Here is an 18,635-nt window from a genome sequence, read left to right as displayed (position 1 = left end):
AATTTAATTTAGCCTTTATTATTGAAATGTTTCTGCCAGGATTTGAACTCACAACCTTCTACACTAGAGCCAAGACCTGCATGTTAACCTGCAGTTAAATATAAAATTATACTTCTGCTGTATAGGAATACTTACTACATGAGAAACTACTATGAGGTTTTTCTGACACAGTTTATCATTCAGCTTTATAGCTGAGTGGTTAAGGTTCTTGCTCTAATGTAGAAGGTTGTGAGTTCAAATCAGAAACTTTTCAGAAATAGAGGCTAAATTAGATTTAAATACACTGGGTGTCCCCAAGCACTGATTCCATATATAGATATATTTATATATGCAGTCAGAGCAGGGACTCCTAAGCACGGACTCACACTGGGGATTCCCCCACTGTACAACGATCTTCTGCATAGACCTCAGTGGGTCCCGCCACCTTCCCCTTTTCAGAGCAGGGGATGCCTGGTTCTCCCATTGACTTCCATTGTGCTCGGGTGCTCTGTTCTACTTTAGTGCTCGACCAACACTAGTCGTGACCAGTAACGTCGTGAACTCAATGCTGCCAAAGGTCGCAGTGGATTGAAGAAGAAGCCGTACCTATACAGCAACCAACCTAAATTCCTTTCCCCAATAATGGAGTTAAGACCGTAAGTCTCGTATATATTTAAGTTCCTTTTAAATTTTATTTAAACTTAAATTACAAGAGCATAATTTCGATTGCAGAACTGTGGACAATCTTCGGGAAGAAGAGGATGATTCTTTAACTGACACTGAAGGTCCAGCTCCGCCTGCAACATCACCATCAGCTGTAGCAAATGTGGAGATTGAAAGACCAGAGTCCAGACCTGTTGAAAAAGCCATCAATATAAGAAGTCCACAAATTGCATCGAGTATTGAAGTGTGTAGAAGGCAAACACCTTCACCGATATCAATTCTTTGTCACTCATGAGAGAGAATATGGAAGGCAGTCATATCCCATTACTTCTACCTCCACAACTCAATTGGGAGAGATTCTCCTTACCTCACACCCCTTGGAATCTTATTCTCGAGAACTGTTTGATTTGTAGTTTTCTTTTTTTTTATTACTTTTTTCAAGTAAAAAGTTTTGATTCAGAAATGTAATCATGTTGTGTTTTGTCATTTTCAACTTCTATTTGAGCCCTAGGCTTGTTAACGTTCAATGGATCTGATAGGCTATTCTGGCAGGGGAATAGCTTTTTGTATCCATCACTACCATGCAACCGTGCGCTGTCATTAGTGATGGATCTGGCATGCTGTCCCCCTGCAAAAAAAGCCTATTTGATCGATTGAACTTAAAGGATAACTGTCACATATAGACCCTAATTTCAATTTTCATATACACTCACCTAAAGAATTATTAGGAACACCTGATCTATTTCTCATTAATGCAATTATCTAGTCAACCAATCACATGGCAGTTGCTTCAATGCATTTAGGGGTGTGGTCCTGGTCAAGACAATCTCCTGAACTCCAAACTGAATGTCAGAATGGGAAAGAAAGCAATTTTGAGCGTGGCATGGTTGTTGGTGCCAGACAGGCCGGTCTGAGTATTTCACAATCTGCTCAGTTACTGGGATTTTCACGCACAACCATTTCTAGGGTTTAAAAAGAATGGTGTGAAAAGGGAAAAACATCCAGTATGCGGCAGTCCTGTGGGCAAAAATGCCTTGTGGATGCTAGAGGTCAGAGGAGAATGGGCCGACTGATTCAAGCTGATAGAAGAGCAACGTTGACTGAAATAACCACTCGTTACAACCGAGGTATGCAGCAAAGCATTTGTGAAGCCACAACACGCACAACCTTGAGGCGGATGGGCTACAACAGCAGAAGACCCCACCGGGTACCACTCATCTCCACTACAAATAGGAAAAAGAGGCTACAATTTGCACGAGCTCACCAAAATTGGACTGTTGAAGACTGGAAAAATGCTGCCTGGTCTGATGAGTCTCGATTTCTGTTGAGACATTCAAATGGTAGAGTCCGAATTTGGCGTAAACAGAATGAGAACATGTATCCATCCTCTGATGGCTACTTCCAGCAGGATAATGCACCATGCCACAAAGCTCTAATCATTTCAAATTGGTTTCTTGAACATGACAATGAGTTCACTGTACTAAAATGGCCCCCACAGTCACCAGATCTCAACCCAATAGAGCATCTTTGGGATGTGGTGGAACGGGAGGTTCGTGCCCTGGATGTGCATCCCTCAAATCTCCATCAACTGCAAGATGCTATCCTATCAATATGGGCTAACATTTCTAAAGAATGCTATCAGCACCTTGTTGAATCAATGCCACGTAGAATTAAGGCAGTTCTGAAGGCAAAAGGGGGTCCAACACCGTATTAGTATGGTGTTCCTAATAATTCTTTAGGTGAGTGTATGCAGTTACTAATAACATGATATTCCAGAATCAGTAACTATTAGACTGACTTACCCCATATTTAATAAGATTCAGCCCTTAGCAACCAGTCTGCATAAAACTGCAATTTCACTATTCAGTTAAGATGGCCGCCACTGCCTTCACCCTGAGGCTAATCCCGCCTGCCCTCACTAGCCAGTAACAATAGCCCCCCAAAAGTGTCAGTAACCAGAGCCCTCCTCCCTAAAGGATTAATCTCCTGCAGCACAAAGGGGTCCTCTTGCCACATGTTGCTTTCATTTATACACTGAGCAGATGGCAGATCTCCCTTCCCTGGTCTGTGCTGCTTCAACTCTGCATTCTCCAGTTCTGCTGAGTGAGGGAGCGTCTGCCATGCGCAGGGTCAGGGAGAAGTGCACACAGCCCAGGCACTGTTATCAGCTGCTGGGGAGGACCTGGCTTTAATCATTTAGTTACAGTCCCTGGCTGTCAGTAATGTGACCCTGCACGCAGCGTGCTCCGTCCGTCAACAGATAGCAACCCTATTTTAAGCACAGGTAATTAAGGGGTAATTGAGGGGTAATTGAATACACAGTGAAAAGTTGAAATAGGGCCACAATCCAATACTCCCCCAAAAAAATATACAACAGTTATCCTTTAAATGAACTAGCGGGGGTTCTGAGGTAAAGCCGGACATATCCCCTTCTCCACCCCTCCAGTCCCTCTGAGTGGAGCATCAGAGCATTTCATGCACCGATGATTCCTTTTGCCCTATGATGAATAGTGCAGGGAAAGGGCTTTTTGGTTTATATTTTTACATTGCTAGGTGTAGGCTTCGGCTTAGATGTCCCCAGGAGCCCTGCTAGGCAGAAGCCTCCGCCTAGCAGTGTAAAAATATAAACAAAACTGCCCTTTCCCTGTGCGATACAGCACAGGGCAAGGGAGACCATCAGAGCATTAAATGCTCCAGTGCTCCACTCAGAGGGACTGGAGGGGTCAAGAAAGGGATATGTCCAGATGTAAAAAAAAAAAATGATAGGCGTAATAATAAAATTTGTGCGTACTTTAAAACGGGCATCTCATTACATCAACCATTGTATACCGTGTTAGATATAAGTAGCTGGGGACAGACCAAAAATAAATTGGTTGATGGTAATGTGGTATTAAAGGGTATTTTAGGCCAAAAATACATACTTTTTATATATAAATTTTTTATATAAATTAAATAAAATTTTTAAACAATGAATTTCATGGTCCCCCTAAAGGGAATCTGTTAGCCCCAAAATGGACCAAAAACCACCAGGAGTAGCTTAAAAGGGGTTGTCCGGGTTCAGAGCTGAACCCGGACATATCCATCTTTTCACCCAGGCAGCCTCCCTGATGTTAGCATCAGAGCATCTTATGCTCCGATGCGCTCCCTTGCCCTGCGCTAGATCGCGCAGGGCACGGGCTCTTTGGTTTGGTTTTCCGCCTGGCAGTGTGTTCGGTGAAGTCACCGGCTCTGATGGCCATGCTTTAGCGCTGTCCTAGCCATTTTACTGGCTAGTGCAGCGCTAAAGCCCGCCCATCAGTGCCAGTGACGTCACCAGGCTTCCTGGCAGCCCCATGGAGAGCCCGGTTCGTCACCGGAATTTCTGAAAATGCCTTTGCCCTGCGTGATTTAGCGCAGGGCAAAGGAGAGCATTAGAGCATGAACTGCTCCGATGCTCAAGTCAGGGGGGCTGCCTGGGTGAAAATGGAGGTATGTCTGGGTTCACCGCTGAACCCAGACAACCCCTTTAAAGCTGTTGACATCAGATTTCTAATGATGTTCTTAATTAAGAAGTCCAAGGCGCATGATCGCTGTAAAACAACTTTTATTTCCCTGCAGGTCGTATGCCAATAAGGTTCTTGAAGTCAAGGGGGCAGAGGATTTACGATTGAAGTCGCTGCCCCCTTGACTTCAGGAACCTCCTTTGCATACGACTTGCGGAAGAATAAAAGTTGTTTAAAACGATCATGTGCCTCGGACTTCTTATTACCTCATGTCAACAACTTAAAGGGGTTATCCAATCCTATAAAAAGCCTCTCAATATGCCGGGGCCCCAACACTGAATATACTTACCTGGGTCCCCGCTCCCTGCACCGCTCCTGGTCCCCACACCGCCGCTGCTGCTTCTCCTCGTGCTCTGATGAAAACATCTGGTATCGGGGGGGAGCCTCCAATGTCAGGCGGGGACGGGGACAAGCCTCCCTTGCATCGCAGGTGACATTTTATTTTGGTGCTAACAGGTTCCCTTTAAACATTACTTGAAAAACCTACGTTTATAGCAAATATTAAAACTTGCAAAATATAAAAAAAAACTAAAAAGGCCATTTTTTTAAAAGGAATTAATAAATTGGCTTCTAAAATACCCCAGCCCGCAAGCCCACGCCAAGGGTCCTCATTCTCTTGCGAGACCCTACACTATCACTAAAAATAAAAGGGGAACTAACTAAAAAAGTATGCAGAAATTTAAATAATTTAATACCAAAGACTAGCTGAAATCAACGACAACCACGGATGGCGTCCACTTGCCACAACAATGCACCCTATGGGCTGCTGAAGTAGTTCGCATAGAGTTCCCAAACAGCTAGTCCAGCAGTTCCAGGTTGTCCATGGCAGATCTGCTCCAAGTTGACATGTGTTGTTATATTTTGGAGCACTTCTGCATCAAAGGACACATTGTAAATTCTGGATCACCAGGGTGACATTATCCCGATCCATCTGAGGTGACGACATGAACATTCTCCATTTAGCGGAAAGTATTCCAAAAGCGCATTCCACATACTGACGGCGCGAGTCAATCGGTAGTTGAAGATGCACTTCCGGTCATCCAAATCTTGCCTGGGGAAGGGACGCATCATATGGGATGATAATGCAAACCCTTTATCAGCCCCGATAACAAATGGAGCCGGAGGACCTGCTTATTCGGGAAGTCTTCTGGGCTCTGGCAGGGCTAACTTATTGGCACAAAGTCGCTCACCCATTCTGGAAGCACATAAGATGCGGGCGTCAGAAGTGCTCCCATAGGCCCCAGTATCAACAGTTACAAACCTGTAATTACTGTCATCCAAGGCTAACAGCACCACAGAAAAGTACTGCATGTAATTGAAGTAATAGGACCCTGAGTGAGCTGTCTTCTAAACATGTATGTGTTTGCCATCAAGTGCCCCAATGCAGTTAGGAAACGGCTCAGAATCCTAGAAACCCTTTCCATCTTGGGGGTGGGCATCACCGCTTCTCGGAGACGCTGCCAGATCACTTTACAAGTTTGACAGACGATCCCAGAGATTGTTGAAATTAGAAAATATAATAAATAATTTATAAAAGGGCTAGTTCCATCTTGGACATTGGGGACATATTGCTAGGATATGTAGTGATGAACGAAGCATTGATAAATTCGATTTACAAAAAAATTCACTTGGTAACGAATTACTTAGTCATGAAGCGCATTTCTTTGTAAGTAGTGGGTACAATGACAGGGAGTGGTGATTGCGCTGCCCTCATTGTTTCCATCAGATGCCGCGTTCATAGCCGATCGCGGCATCTGATAGAAAAGTAAATAAAAAAAATCATAACCCATATCCATTTGATTCCAAAGAGCCGGCCACCTTGTTTGAAGAGATGATGTGGACAGGATTTTGTGCGAGATCTTTAATCAAGATGGCGACAGTTGGCTCTTCGTGCTCAAATGGATGAGCACAAGGAAATTTGGCTTCGGGGGAAATATAATTTTCCCTGAAATTCGGATCCAATTCCACTTTTGTGGAGTTCAATTTGCTCAGCACTAACCCTAGTGATATTCACATAATGTTCAACACGGTACTCCTACATTCAAAAATAATTTACTTGTAAATACAAGCGTAATTTCTTTTTACCTCAACATGACTAGGAGCCTTTCCTCATATGCTATGCTGCGCCTCATGTTTGTATCCTGGAAAGTTAGGTCCTGACGTATGGATTCAAGCCGGCGATCGAAAGAATCCACTGACATATAACAGAAGTTCTGAAATTTCAATGGTTCCCGCCGCAGGTCATCATACAAAGTAGGGAATTGTCCCTTCCTGAGCCTTTGAGAGACAATAAGATGGACCCATTGCCTCCTCCTCCTCCCCAGTTCTTCGTGCAGCATTGGCAAATGCCGTCCAAATCGCCGAGAAAGGAGCCAGCGCAGAAGAAGTTCACTCTCAATGTCTTTTGGCATTATTGTCGCACAGAAAAAGCAAGAATCCAATTCTAGATAAGCACAGGAGTCCCACTAAGCTCTATCCGACTATTAAAGCACAAGACAATGGCGCCTATGCGATCATGTCACTTTTCCAAATAGGGTTACATAGACAACAATGATGAACTCTTTGTTTTTTGCACCTTCCGTTTTTTGCAGATCTGCAAAAAACGGAAGACATACGGATGATGTACGGACACACGGTTCAGTATTTTGCAGACCGCAAAACGGATACTGAATACATACTGTCGTGTGAATGTACTCTTACTGTGTGAATTGGAGATAATTTTATTTTAGATGCCTCCTTGATTTGCAAAGAGTTTCTGATTATTTCTTGATAAACATGTTATGTCCTATTACCTCATAGTAACACTCATTGGGTTTTACTCTGTGAAGCGGCAAACAAGCTATAGACATAACTACGAATCTACAGTTTGTTTTCTTACTCGATCATGCTATTTACCTCCTGTCTGTACATTTTGGACATTCTATATAAAGCCTAATATTTAGAGCATTGTGCATTTATGGTGCATAGTTATATGTAGAAGTGTTTCCCCCCCCAATCTTTAAAGGGGTTTTCCGAGATTTTTATACTGATGACCTATCCTCAGGATAGGTCATCAGTATCTGGACATTGGGGATCCGACACCCAGGACCCCCATTAATCAGCTGTTTGAGAGGGTACTGGTGCTCAGAGAAGTGCAGAGGTCTTTTTGCAGCGTAGACTTTGCCTAGACCACGTGACCGATGAACGTGATGTCACATGGCCAAGTACAGCCACTGTACAATGTATGATGCTATGCTTGGTGAGCTGACAGAAGACCATGTTGCTACCTCAAGTGCTAGAGCCTTCTCAAACAGCAGATTGGCGGGGGACCCAGGTGTCAGACTCCCATGAACAGATACTGATCAGATATTGATGGCCTATCCAGAGGATAGGTCATCAGTATAAAAATCTCAGAAAACCCTTTTAAGTTTTTTTTTCAAGACCCCAAAACATTATGTAAAGGCAAGGAGTGTAAACAATAAAAGTCTTCCTCATCGATCGGACACCGTTTCAGTACTGCAACTCGAGTGCTTCAGGCCGATTTTTATTTCTAGTGCTGCATTGATGATGTACCTGACTATCCGACTAGATCACTGTGGCCAATCACTAACCTTAGTGGTCATATGGGGTATTCGTGATCTCACTGACGAAGAGAGACCCACCGCTACATTCATAAGGTGCAGAACGACAAGGATATGACAGGTGAGTAAAGGTAGATTTAGACGGGGCAATATTCAGGCAGATTATCAGGAACAAAGGTTCCTGCGAATGCTTGTTGGTGACAGTCTTCCCTCATAAAGGTGCAGTCGATCACCCGGTGAACTAATAAAATGCTCATTTGTAATTACATGTAATTGAAAATTTTGCATAGCTACTGAATTATTTAATAAAATGTATCTGTATAGCACCATCTGCTGTTAGTTTTTTTCTTATTTTTTTGTCCTGCTCAGTAAGATGGCCACACATGCTCAGTTTCATCCTTCAACTGCCTCCAGAGTTGTGATAGGGATAAAGCTGCAACAGAAAGGACACTCCCCTTGAGCTGTCAGTTTGATATAAATCTAGCAGAGCAATGAATGGGAGATCTGTGGACCCATGTCAGGTACAGGGCTGGTTCTAGCCTTGTTAGAAAGAGGTTGTCATGTACTGTACGATGTCTGATTTTGATTTTTTACATTAATCATGGGATAACCCCTTTAAAGGGGTTATCCCATGTTTTCAAGTATGCTTAAATCGGTTGTTTATGCCACCACCAGCAACTTACCCAATACATGTTATTAGCGATTCCTCCTCCTTCCCTCTATAAATGACCTTCTTTTGCAGCCTTATTTACATCTGGTAGTTATTAGTTACGGCCACCCCAGCGATACTGGCACAGTGGCCGCGCTTGCGCACTATCCTCCTGTTTTTTAATTCTACGCAGCCCGACCTGACTCACGGGCTTGCGCAGATCAGTAACTTTCCTCTGTCCTGTTTTTTTTTTCCAGAGAAATCTCTGCGCCTGCGCGGTGGTTATTTCTCCTGCGCTTGTCAGTCCACTTACCATGGGTATCTAGTTGCAGGAAGGGATAGGAGAGTAGGAGCGCAGAGGCGGCTGCTGGAATGAATCACACGGGAGCACGCACTTAAAGAAAGGAGGCAGAGTCAGTAGATCAGAAGAGCGCTGATCCCGCTGTCAATCAATAGAAAGGACAACGCCCCCTGACTGAGCAGTTTCTTGAAGAGGACAGAGCAGCAACGGCATGGAAAGCAGAAGGTGGGATAACCCCTTTAAGTCTTCTTTCATGGTTTTATAAAACCTATAACCTACATTTTTTGGTGTCTCGAATATCCACTTTACAATGCCATAAACATGAAAAGCTGTTCTTTGCTATAAACATACCATTCAGCTTGGAAGACTGTCCATGTTTTTACAAAAGAAAAGGGAGATTATGGGGAAAATAACCAGGGCAAACAGAGTGAGATCCAAGAGATCCAAACCTGGGTAGATGTTGGCACTGTGGCGATCAGCTCAAATGGTGACTTCAGATATTGTTCAAACAATAGTCTTTTTATTTAGTCCAAAAATGAATTCAACAAATACTTGCTTACTTCAGCATGTAAACACACAAAAACACACAGTCCATGTGAAGTGGTCTAACTCACAGTCCTCTGTAGTCCCTGGTTTTCACCACCAGCTTGAGGAGGAAAAGACTTGGCAATAGCAGGCTTCTCTGCCGGAACACACAGCTGTACTCCCAGTCTATCACACTTCCAGACTAGCAACACACAACCCCCGCTCTCCTCGGCTTCCTAGCTTATATAAGCCAGCCAAAACCCGGTCTGGATACATGGGAGTAGTCATCCCATCCTGCTCTTTGCCTACTCCAATAAAACCCGGCCCGGATCAGCTGCAGCTAGCAGCTAAACTACTACTAACAAGTGTCAGTAACCTAGGGTTACTGACAAATCGTTACTGGTTCATTTCACCGAGGCCAGGCACCTCAGTGACACGTATCTATCATCTACTATAGCACCTTGTGCCTTCTCACAGCGCACACTGGCCTTTAGGAGGCTGTGGAAATATGGGTAAACATGCTTTATGCTTGCCAAGCCAAGGTTAGTAGAAAGATGGTAGACTGTTGCCCAAAGTACTCCATAGAATTTAATCTGGTCCTGATATGAATATGTGAAGAGTGTCAATGCCAAACCTTCCATGTTGTAGTAGTCATAACTCTATATTGGCAGCTCATGATGCTAATGTGGCCAGTTTAAATTGATCCCGTGAGACAGGACAAAATGACTAAATGCAACTGAGCTGAGATAAAACAATTTACACTGCTAGAATACAACTGGTGAGTTACCATTATATGTCCTAAAAACCTTTGCAAGAATACTTTTTTAATTTTAGGACTTTGTTGAGAATATGATTGGTAGATTTGGTCATATACTTCCCGATAAGGCTGTGTATTTGGTATAACACAGTACATCAATTTTGTCATTCTTTGAAAGGTCTTTATCAAACCTTTAATAGTGTAATATAAGATAAAGACTGCAGTTTAATTCCACCAAGCTGATCAAAGTGAAATGTTTGTTCTATAAACTTGCCTTAGCTACAGACCTAGGCAATGAAATACTCAATTAAGATAAAAATAATTTCTACTGGGAAATATTAGGAGATATGTATTACTATTTTACACAGCAAGATAAAGTAACTACCCTCATGTGCTCTGCTTATGATCCAAAATGCTGATTTACTGCTTTCAATGGTACCACAAGGAAAAACCTTTAGCAAGATGGGAAATAAGCTGTTGAGCCCCAGAGGAGATTTGATGTTCAAAACAAAATGTAACAATGGAGTTAAATGGAATTTCATGGTTCACACATCTTCCTTACGGGGATCCTCTCTATTCTAAATCATTACTTTAGTTGTGGCAGTGATATTAAAACAGACATTTGCAGCCCTCCAACTATTTCCTATAGAGCTGGTGGAGATTTCTTTTAATAATCTTGTTTTGATATCTTTAATGGTGCACAGGAATAGGCTTGTAGCTAAGTTTTTTAGTGGAAAGCGCCAACACAGAAAATCTTTTTAGAGAAGGTGTTATTAGAGATGAGCGAATTGAAGTTGACAAAGTGGAATCCGATCCGAATTTCAGGAAAAATTAGATTCTCATCGAATTCCGAATTTCCTTACGCTTCATGGTTACGAATCAAATTTTTCCTAAAATGGCTGCTGCACGTGTGAGGACATGGAGCAAGAAACTCTGGGAAGGTGGGATCACCCATAATGCCATGCATTCAGCCAATCAGCAGCCAGCCAGCTCTGTGATGTTACAGCCCTATAAATAGCCTCAGCCATCTTGGATTCAGCAATTTTCCAGTGTACTTAGTGCAGGGAGAGACGTCAGCAGGCACTAGGGACAGTGGTAGAAAAGACTTTAAAACTTTTATTTTGCTGTATAGAAGTTCAGGAAAAGGATAAGGAGGAATCATTCCACATTATTAAAGCAGAACAGGGTTAAGTAGTGGAGTTTACAGCCTGGGTAATAGGAACAATCTTATTACACCTTGCTGCACTGAATGCAGATCCAAATTGCCATTATACAGGTCTCTAATTCCAGCAAACTGTTCTTGTTATTGGGGTGCAAGTGCTGTTTAATACAGCCATTAACAGGGTTTATTACAAGTAAATACTTCTACATCTTATTTTCCCTTGTGCGGTGCAGTTATATGTTCTAAAGCATTTTTTGGCTTGTATTAGTGGGAAAAAAGGGCTTATTAGCCGTTATGTGGTGAAGTGAGAAAATTACAGCCCATTTTGGTGTGTATTAGTGGCAAAAAAAGATATACAGTCGTGGCCAAAAGTTTTGAGAATTACATAAATATTGGAAATTGGAAAAGTTGCTGCTTAAGTTTTTATAATAGCAATTTGCATATACTCCAGAATGTTATGAAGAGTGATCAGATGAATTGCATAGTCCTTCTTTGCCATGAAAATTAACTTAATCCCAAAAAAACCTTTCCACTGCATTTCATTGCTGTCATTAAAGGACCTGCTGAGATCATTTCAGTAATCGTCTTGTTAACTCAGGTGGGAATGTTGACGAGCACAAGGCTGGAGATCATTATGTCAGGCTGATTGGGTTAAAATGGCAGACTTGACATGTTAAAAGGAGGGTGATGCTTGAAATCATTGTTCTTCCATTGTTAACCATGGTGACCTGCAAAGAAACACGTGCAGCCATCATTGCATTGCATAAAAATGGCTTCACAGGCAAGGATATTGTGGCTACTAAGATTGCACCTCAATCAACAATTTATAGGATCATCAAGAACTTCAAGGAAAGAGGTTCAATTCTTGTTAAGAAGGCTTCAGGGCGTCCAAGAAAGTCCAGGCAAGCGCCAGGATCATCTCCTAAAGAGGATTCAGCTGCGGGATCGGAGTGCCACCAGTGCAGAGCTTGCTCAGGAATGGCAGCAGGCAGGTGTGAGCGCATCTGCACGCACAGTGAGACGAAGACTTTTGGAAGATGGCCTGGTGTCAAGAAGGGCAGCAAAGAAGCCACTTCTCTCCAAAAAAAACATCAGGGACAGATTGATCTTCTGCAGAAAGTATCGTGAATGGACTGCTGAGGACTGGGGCAAAGTCATATTCTCCGATGAAGCCTCTTTCTGATTGTTTGGGGCATCTGGAAAAAGGCTTGTCCGGAGAAGAAAAGGTGAGCGCTACCATCAGTCCTGTGTCATGCCAACAGTAAAGCATCCTGAGACCATTCATGTGTGGGGTTGCTTCTCATCCAAGGGAGTGGGCTCACTCACAATTTTGCCCAAAAACACAGCCATGAATAAAGAATGGTACCAAAACACCCTCCAACAGCAACTTCTTCCAACAATCCAGCAACAATTTGGTGAAGAACAATGCATTTTCCAGCACGATGGAGCACCGTGCCATAAGGCAAAAGTGATAACTAAGTGGCTCGGGGACCAAAACTTTGACATTTTTGGTCCATGGCCTGGAAACTCCCCAGATCTTAATCCCATTGAGAACTTGTGGTCAATCCTCAAGAGGCGGGTGGACAAACAAAAACCCACTAATTCTGACAAACTCCAAGAAGTGATTATGAAAGAATGGGTTGCTATCAGTCAGGAATTAGCCCAGAAGTTGATTGAGAGCATGCCCAGTCGAATTGCAGAGGTCCTGAAAAAGAAGGGCCAACACTGCAAATACTGACTCTTTGCATAAATGTCATGTAATTGTCGATAAAAGCCTTTGAAACGTATGAAGTGCGTGTAATTATATTTCACTACATCACAGAAACAACTGAAACAAAGATCTAAAAGCAGTTTAGCAGCAAACTTTGTGAAAACTAATATTTGTGTCATTCTCAAAACTTTTGGCCACGACTGTACTATTTGCTGTTCAGCGGTGCAGTTATATGTTCTAAAGCCTTTTGTGTAGTGTATAATGGCCTATTTGCCGTTCAGCGGTACAGTTATATGTTCTAATGCCCTTTTTGGCGTGTATGAGTGGCAAAAAAATATATATTATTTGCCGTTCAGCAGTGCAGTTATATGTTCTAAAGTCCATTTTAGCGTGTATTAGTGGCACAAAAAAGAATTACTGTATTTGACGTTGTGTGGTGAAGTGAGGAAATTACAGCCCTTTTTGATGTGTATTAGTGGCAAAAAATATATATTTGCTGTTCAGCTGTGCAGTTATATGTTCTAAAGCCCTTTTTGGCGTGTATTAGTGTAAAAAAAATATATATATTATTTGCCGTTCAGCGGTGCAGTTATATGTACTAAAGCCTTTTGTGCCGTGTATAAGTGGAAAAAAACTAAGGGCCCATTTGCCATTAAGTGGTGCAGTAATATGTTCTAAAGCCCTTTTTGGCATGTGTATTAGTGGCAAAATTTATATATTATTTGCCATTCAGTGGTGCAGTTATATGTTCTAACGCCCTTTTTGGTGTGTATTAGTGGCAAAAAATATATATATTATTTGTCGTTCAGCGGTACAGTTATATGTTATAAAGCCCTTTTTGGTGTGTATTAGTGGCAAAAAAAATATTTGCCGCGGTGCAGTAATATGTTCTAAAGGCCTTTTTGGCATGTATAAGTGGCAAAAAATAGATATGTTATTTGCCGTTCAGCGGTGCAGTTATATGTTATAAAGCCCTTTTTTTGCGTGTATTAGTGGCGCGAAAAAAGTATTTGCTGTTGTGTGGTGAAGTAAGAAAATTACAGCCCTTTTTGGTGTGTATTAGTGGAAAAAATATATATATTTGCCATTCAGCAGTGCAGTTATATGTTATAAAGCCCTTTTTGGCGTGTATTAGTGGCAAAAAAATATATATTTGCTGTTCAGCGGTGCAGTTATATGTTCTAAATAGTGATAGGGGTCATATTCGAATTCGCGATATTTCGCAAATATTTTGTAGAATATTAATCGAATATTCGAAAATTCACGATTTTTTTTACTCGAAAAAATTAGAATTTTTTTGCGAATTTTTCAACTTACAACTATTAGACAAAGAAGATTATAGCACTATATTAGCTAAATTGCTTAATATTCGATTTTTTTCGAATATTCGCTATATATTGCTATAACTTCGTTTTTTCGAATATTCGTAATATTGTAAAACAAGAATATATAGCAATATAGCGAATATTCGAAAAAAACTAATATAGAGCAAAATTCGCAAACACTACTACTCCTAAAGTCAAGTATATTGCAGCCTTCTTATTGGCTCACAAGCTAGAAGCAGGGAGGGATCATGTGTACTGATTAAAAAAAAAAAAAAAGAATTAAAAAAAAAGGAGGAAAAAAAATCGAATATTCGAAATTACAAATATATATAACTATATTCGAAATATTCGCGAATTTTCGAAGTACCTATATTCGCGATAAAAATTCGAAATTCGAATATTCGTGATCAACACTAGTACTAAAGCCCTTTTTGGCATGTAATAGTGGCACAAAAAAAAGTATTTGACATTGTGTAGTAAAGTGAAAAAATTATAGCCCTTTTTGGCGTGTATTAGTGGCAAAAAAAATAAATATTATTTGTAGTGTTGATCGAGCATGCTCGGCGGAACACCTGTTCGGCTCAAGTATCTCGATGCTCGGCACATGGTGGTTATTCTGACTCCGATTGTTGTAATAGCGATTTATCCCTAGTGAGACCTCTATGCCTGGCCTGTATAAGCAGATTTAATTACTGCGGACAATCCTTATCAGATAGCTTGAACTCACCAACACCAAGTTTATCCGTGTAAGTATCTTTATTCTGTGATCGAATGGAGAGATCGAATGGATATACAGATTAGGCACCCTTCAACCTAAAGGGATGAATATAGAATTCGACCTCAAGCCGTGCCTGGTTTAGGTAAATTTAGGGTATTGACATTGTATTGCGCCGGAGTAGTGGAATAAGGAATTGTCCAGAAGGGGAGGGCACTCACCTGGACGAGTGAATTCATGAATGAAGCACTTTTGTAGTCAGTCATTGGTTGATCTAGCCGTGTTTAGAATATAACTCCCAAAGTGGAGAGTCAGCATGAAAAAAACCATTGCGATTTTTTGTGGAATTTATTTGTGAAAGGAAGAAGGAAAAAAAAAGAATTTTTTTTTTAATTTTTTTTAATTTTTTTTTTAAAAAGTTTTGAAATTTTTTATTTTTTTTTACATTTGCTTTACATTTAAAAAAAAAAAATTTTACATTTTTTTGGTGAAAGTTTAATGTTTGATGGAGTGTATTTTATTTGCATTTTATTTATTTATTCTTTATGTATTTTATTTGGAAAATGAGCAATTTGGAGAAATCCCTAGAGCAATTAGATTAGTAATGCAATCATCAGGTGTGCCATGTGGGGGGAAGGGGGTTAAATAGCCGCCTACCCTAGGCATGGTAGATTCTCGCCCCTGACGAAGCTTTATGTGAAACCCGGGTCGGGCTGTGCGGAAAGAATACTATCATATTGATATGCTGAATAACCTTTTTACTTCTGTGAGTATAATAAAACAGAAAGTTTTTACTGTGCCGGAGGTACTCTCACTATTGTGTGATTTATGACATCTTGCAGAAAAGCCTTTAACGATCCAGCATAGATTTGCTGAGCTTCAATCTGGGATAGCACACCACTATCCAACTGAAGGGTGTCTGTCTTGAGCCAGAGAAAGTGATTACCTGCATTCCTGGAAAAACGCCTTGTGTGAACAAGGAGCAGCGCGGTCCCACTATATTAACACTTTGCATTTGTGAAGAACCCACTTCATTTCGGGAGACCAGCAGCGCAAGTACCGTTGAAACCTAGTGACTCATTTTATTTCATTTTACGGCAGTGTCACGCTGCTCTGCACCTCGTTTTCCTGGGCAAACGGATTCACACAGTGGAGGAACTGCTCCGTGTCCTTCATCAAGAAATCAAATCCTGGCTTTCTCCGCGACAACTCAAAATCGGAACCATGGTGACCGACAACGGGAAGAACATGGTGTCAGCACTGCGTCAAGGAGGGCTGAGCCATGCGCCCTGCATGGCACATGTGTTCAATCTGGTTGTCAAACAGTTCCTGAAGTTTTCTACCCATCTGCAAGACATCCTAAAAATGGCCAGGAAACTTTTCATGCACTTCAGCCACTCGTACACCGCAAAGCACACCCTCCTTGAGCTGCAGCGGCAGAACGACATCCTCCAGCATAGGCTGATATGAATCTTTTTCACCCGTTAGAATACCCCCCTTTATATGTTGGACCGACTATACGAACAGACAAAGGCCATAAACGATTTCTTGAGGATACAAGCGGACAGGAGTACTCCAATGTATAACTTCGATGTCAGCCAGTGGCACCTCATGCGTGACACCTGCCGTTTGCTCAGGCCCTTTAAAGAGGGCACGTTATTTGTCAGTCGTCAGACCTACAGGATGAACAACGTCATTCCACTGCTTCAAGTCCTGGAATAGATGCTGGTAAATCTGGCTGGTCAGGGGACTGGAGACGTGGCGCCTAGATCTCACGTCCACATGAGTCCCGTGGGGGCTGAACTGGAGGAGGAGTAGGAGGAGGACATTGGAGCACAAGCAATGTGTAGCGAAATGGATGGTTTTTCTACACAGGTGACAGGAGAGGAGGAGCAGGAGCAGCCAGAGGAGCTACAGAGCAAAGAGGACGACGAGGCAGAGGACCCAGACACAGCGTGGCAGTATGCAGTGGAGATGGAGGAACGGTACCCTCAGAGTCACTTGCACAAATGGCCTGATGCATGCTCACTTGCTTGCGTAGTGACAGCCGAATTGTCACCTTTTGGCAGAAGGATGTCTTCTGGCTCTCCACCTTGTTGGACTCTCACTACCAGTCTAAAATAGGGGCCGTTTTTAAACCCGCTGAGAGGGAGGACAAACTGAACTATTATAGAGACATTCTATGTAGTTAGTTGGCTGCTGCCTATCTGTGCCATCGTCCATCCTCTTGCAAGTCTGACCGAGGGGGCCCTCTGTGCTCACTTTCCTCTGCCATGGCTGCTGTGGCAGGGTGGGGGAGTGGGGTAGGAGCAGTTCCATCTCTATCAGCAGCAACTTGAGTCTAGAGTCGCTGATGAGCAGCCTTCTTCACCTGCCTAGTGAAGAAACTACTCACCAGCAGCAGCAGCTAGACCTGGAGCAGGACCTGAACCAACAGGTGGTGGCATACTTGGACAGCACCCTGCCACCCCACATTGAAGATCCGCTGCACTACTGGGCAGCCAAACTGGATTTGTGGCCGCAACTGTCAGAGTTTGCCCTGGAAAGTAGTGTGGCGGGGGTCATAGTTACGCCAAGAAGAACTCGCCTGTCCACCCAGAGACTGACCTTTGTCAAGATGAATCAGGCATGGATCAGCCAGGATTTCCACCCACCAATGCCTTATGCATCAGAATAGATCATCCATGTTGCCACACCAACACTTTGACCAAAGAGACCGGTTTCTTCTGGCTACCTGCCTCAGCTACTATTCTGATGCTGCCACTCGCATGATGACACACATCTGATGCCAAGTGCTCCTTCTTTCACCCACCATCTTCAGCTGGTATTGGTATTGCCACCCACCTCCCCACTCTGTCACCATGTCACTCTGTCGTCGCCTGATGCTGCTGCCACCTCCACACTATGTCACCTTGACACTCTGTGGTCTCCTGATGCTGCTGCCACCTCCACACTCTGTCATTGTGCCACCATGTGGCCTCCTCCTGATGCTGCTGCTGCCACCTCCATACTCTGTCATTGTACCACTCTGTGGTCTTCTCATGCTGCTGTTGCTGCCACCTCCACACTGTCATTGTGCCACCCTTTGGCCTCCTCCTAATGCTGCTGCCGCCACCTCCACACTCTGTCATTGCGCCACTTTGTGGCCTCCTGATGATGCTGCTGCCACCTCCACACTCTGTCATTGTGCTACCCTGTGGCCTCCTCCTTATGCGGCTGCTGCCACCTCAACACTGTCATTGTGCCACCCTGTGGCCTCCTTCTGATGCTACTGCTGCCGCCACCTCCACACTCTGTCATTGTGTCACTCTGTGGCCTCCTGATGCTACCGCCACCTCCACACTGTCATTGTGCCACTCTGTGGCCTCCTCCTGATGCTGCTGTTGCTGCCACCTCCACGCTCTGTCATTGTGCCACTCTGTGGCCTCCTGATGCTACCGCCACCTCCACACTGTCATTGTGCCACTCTGTGGGCTCCTCCTGATGCTGCTGCCGCCTCTAAACTCTGTCATTGGGCCACTTTGTGGTCTCCTCATGCTGCCTCCACCTCACCACTATGTCAAAGGGCCACTCTGTGGACTTATCATGTTGTTCCTACCCTCCCCACTTCATGACTGGGCCACTATTTTGCCTTTCGGCCTGGCTGACAACATCATTTATTTGACCCTCCTTCTGATCTGTCAGAAGGAAGGCAAAATGAGACGCACAATGGATCCTGTCTATGTAACAGCTGTAAGGCCTGCATG

This window comes from Bufo bufo, chromosome 5 (assembly GCF_905171765.1).
Source record: "Bufo bufo chromosome 5, aBufBuf1.1, whole genome shotgun sequence".
NCBI classification, from domain to species: domain Eukaryota; kingdom Metazoa; phylum Chordata; class Amphibia; order Anura; family Bufonidae; genus Bufo; species Bufo bufo.
This window is presented reverse-complemented; position numbering follows the sequence as displayed.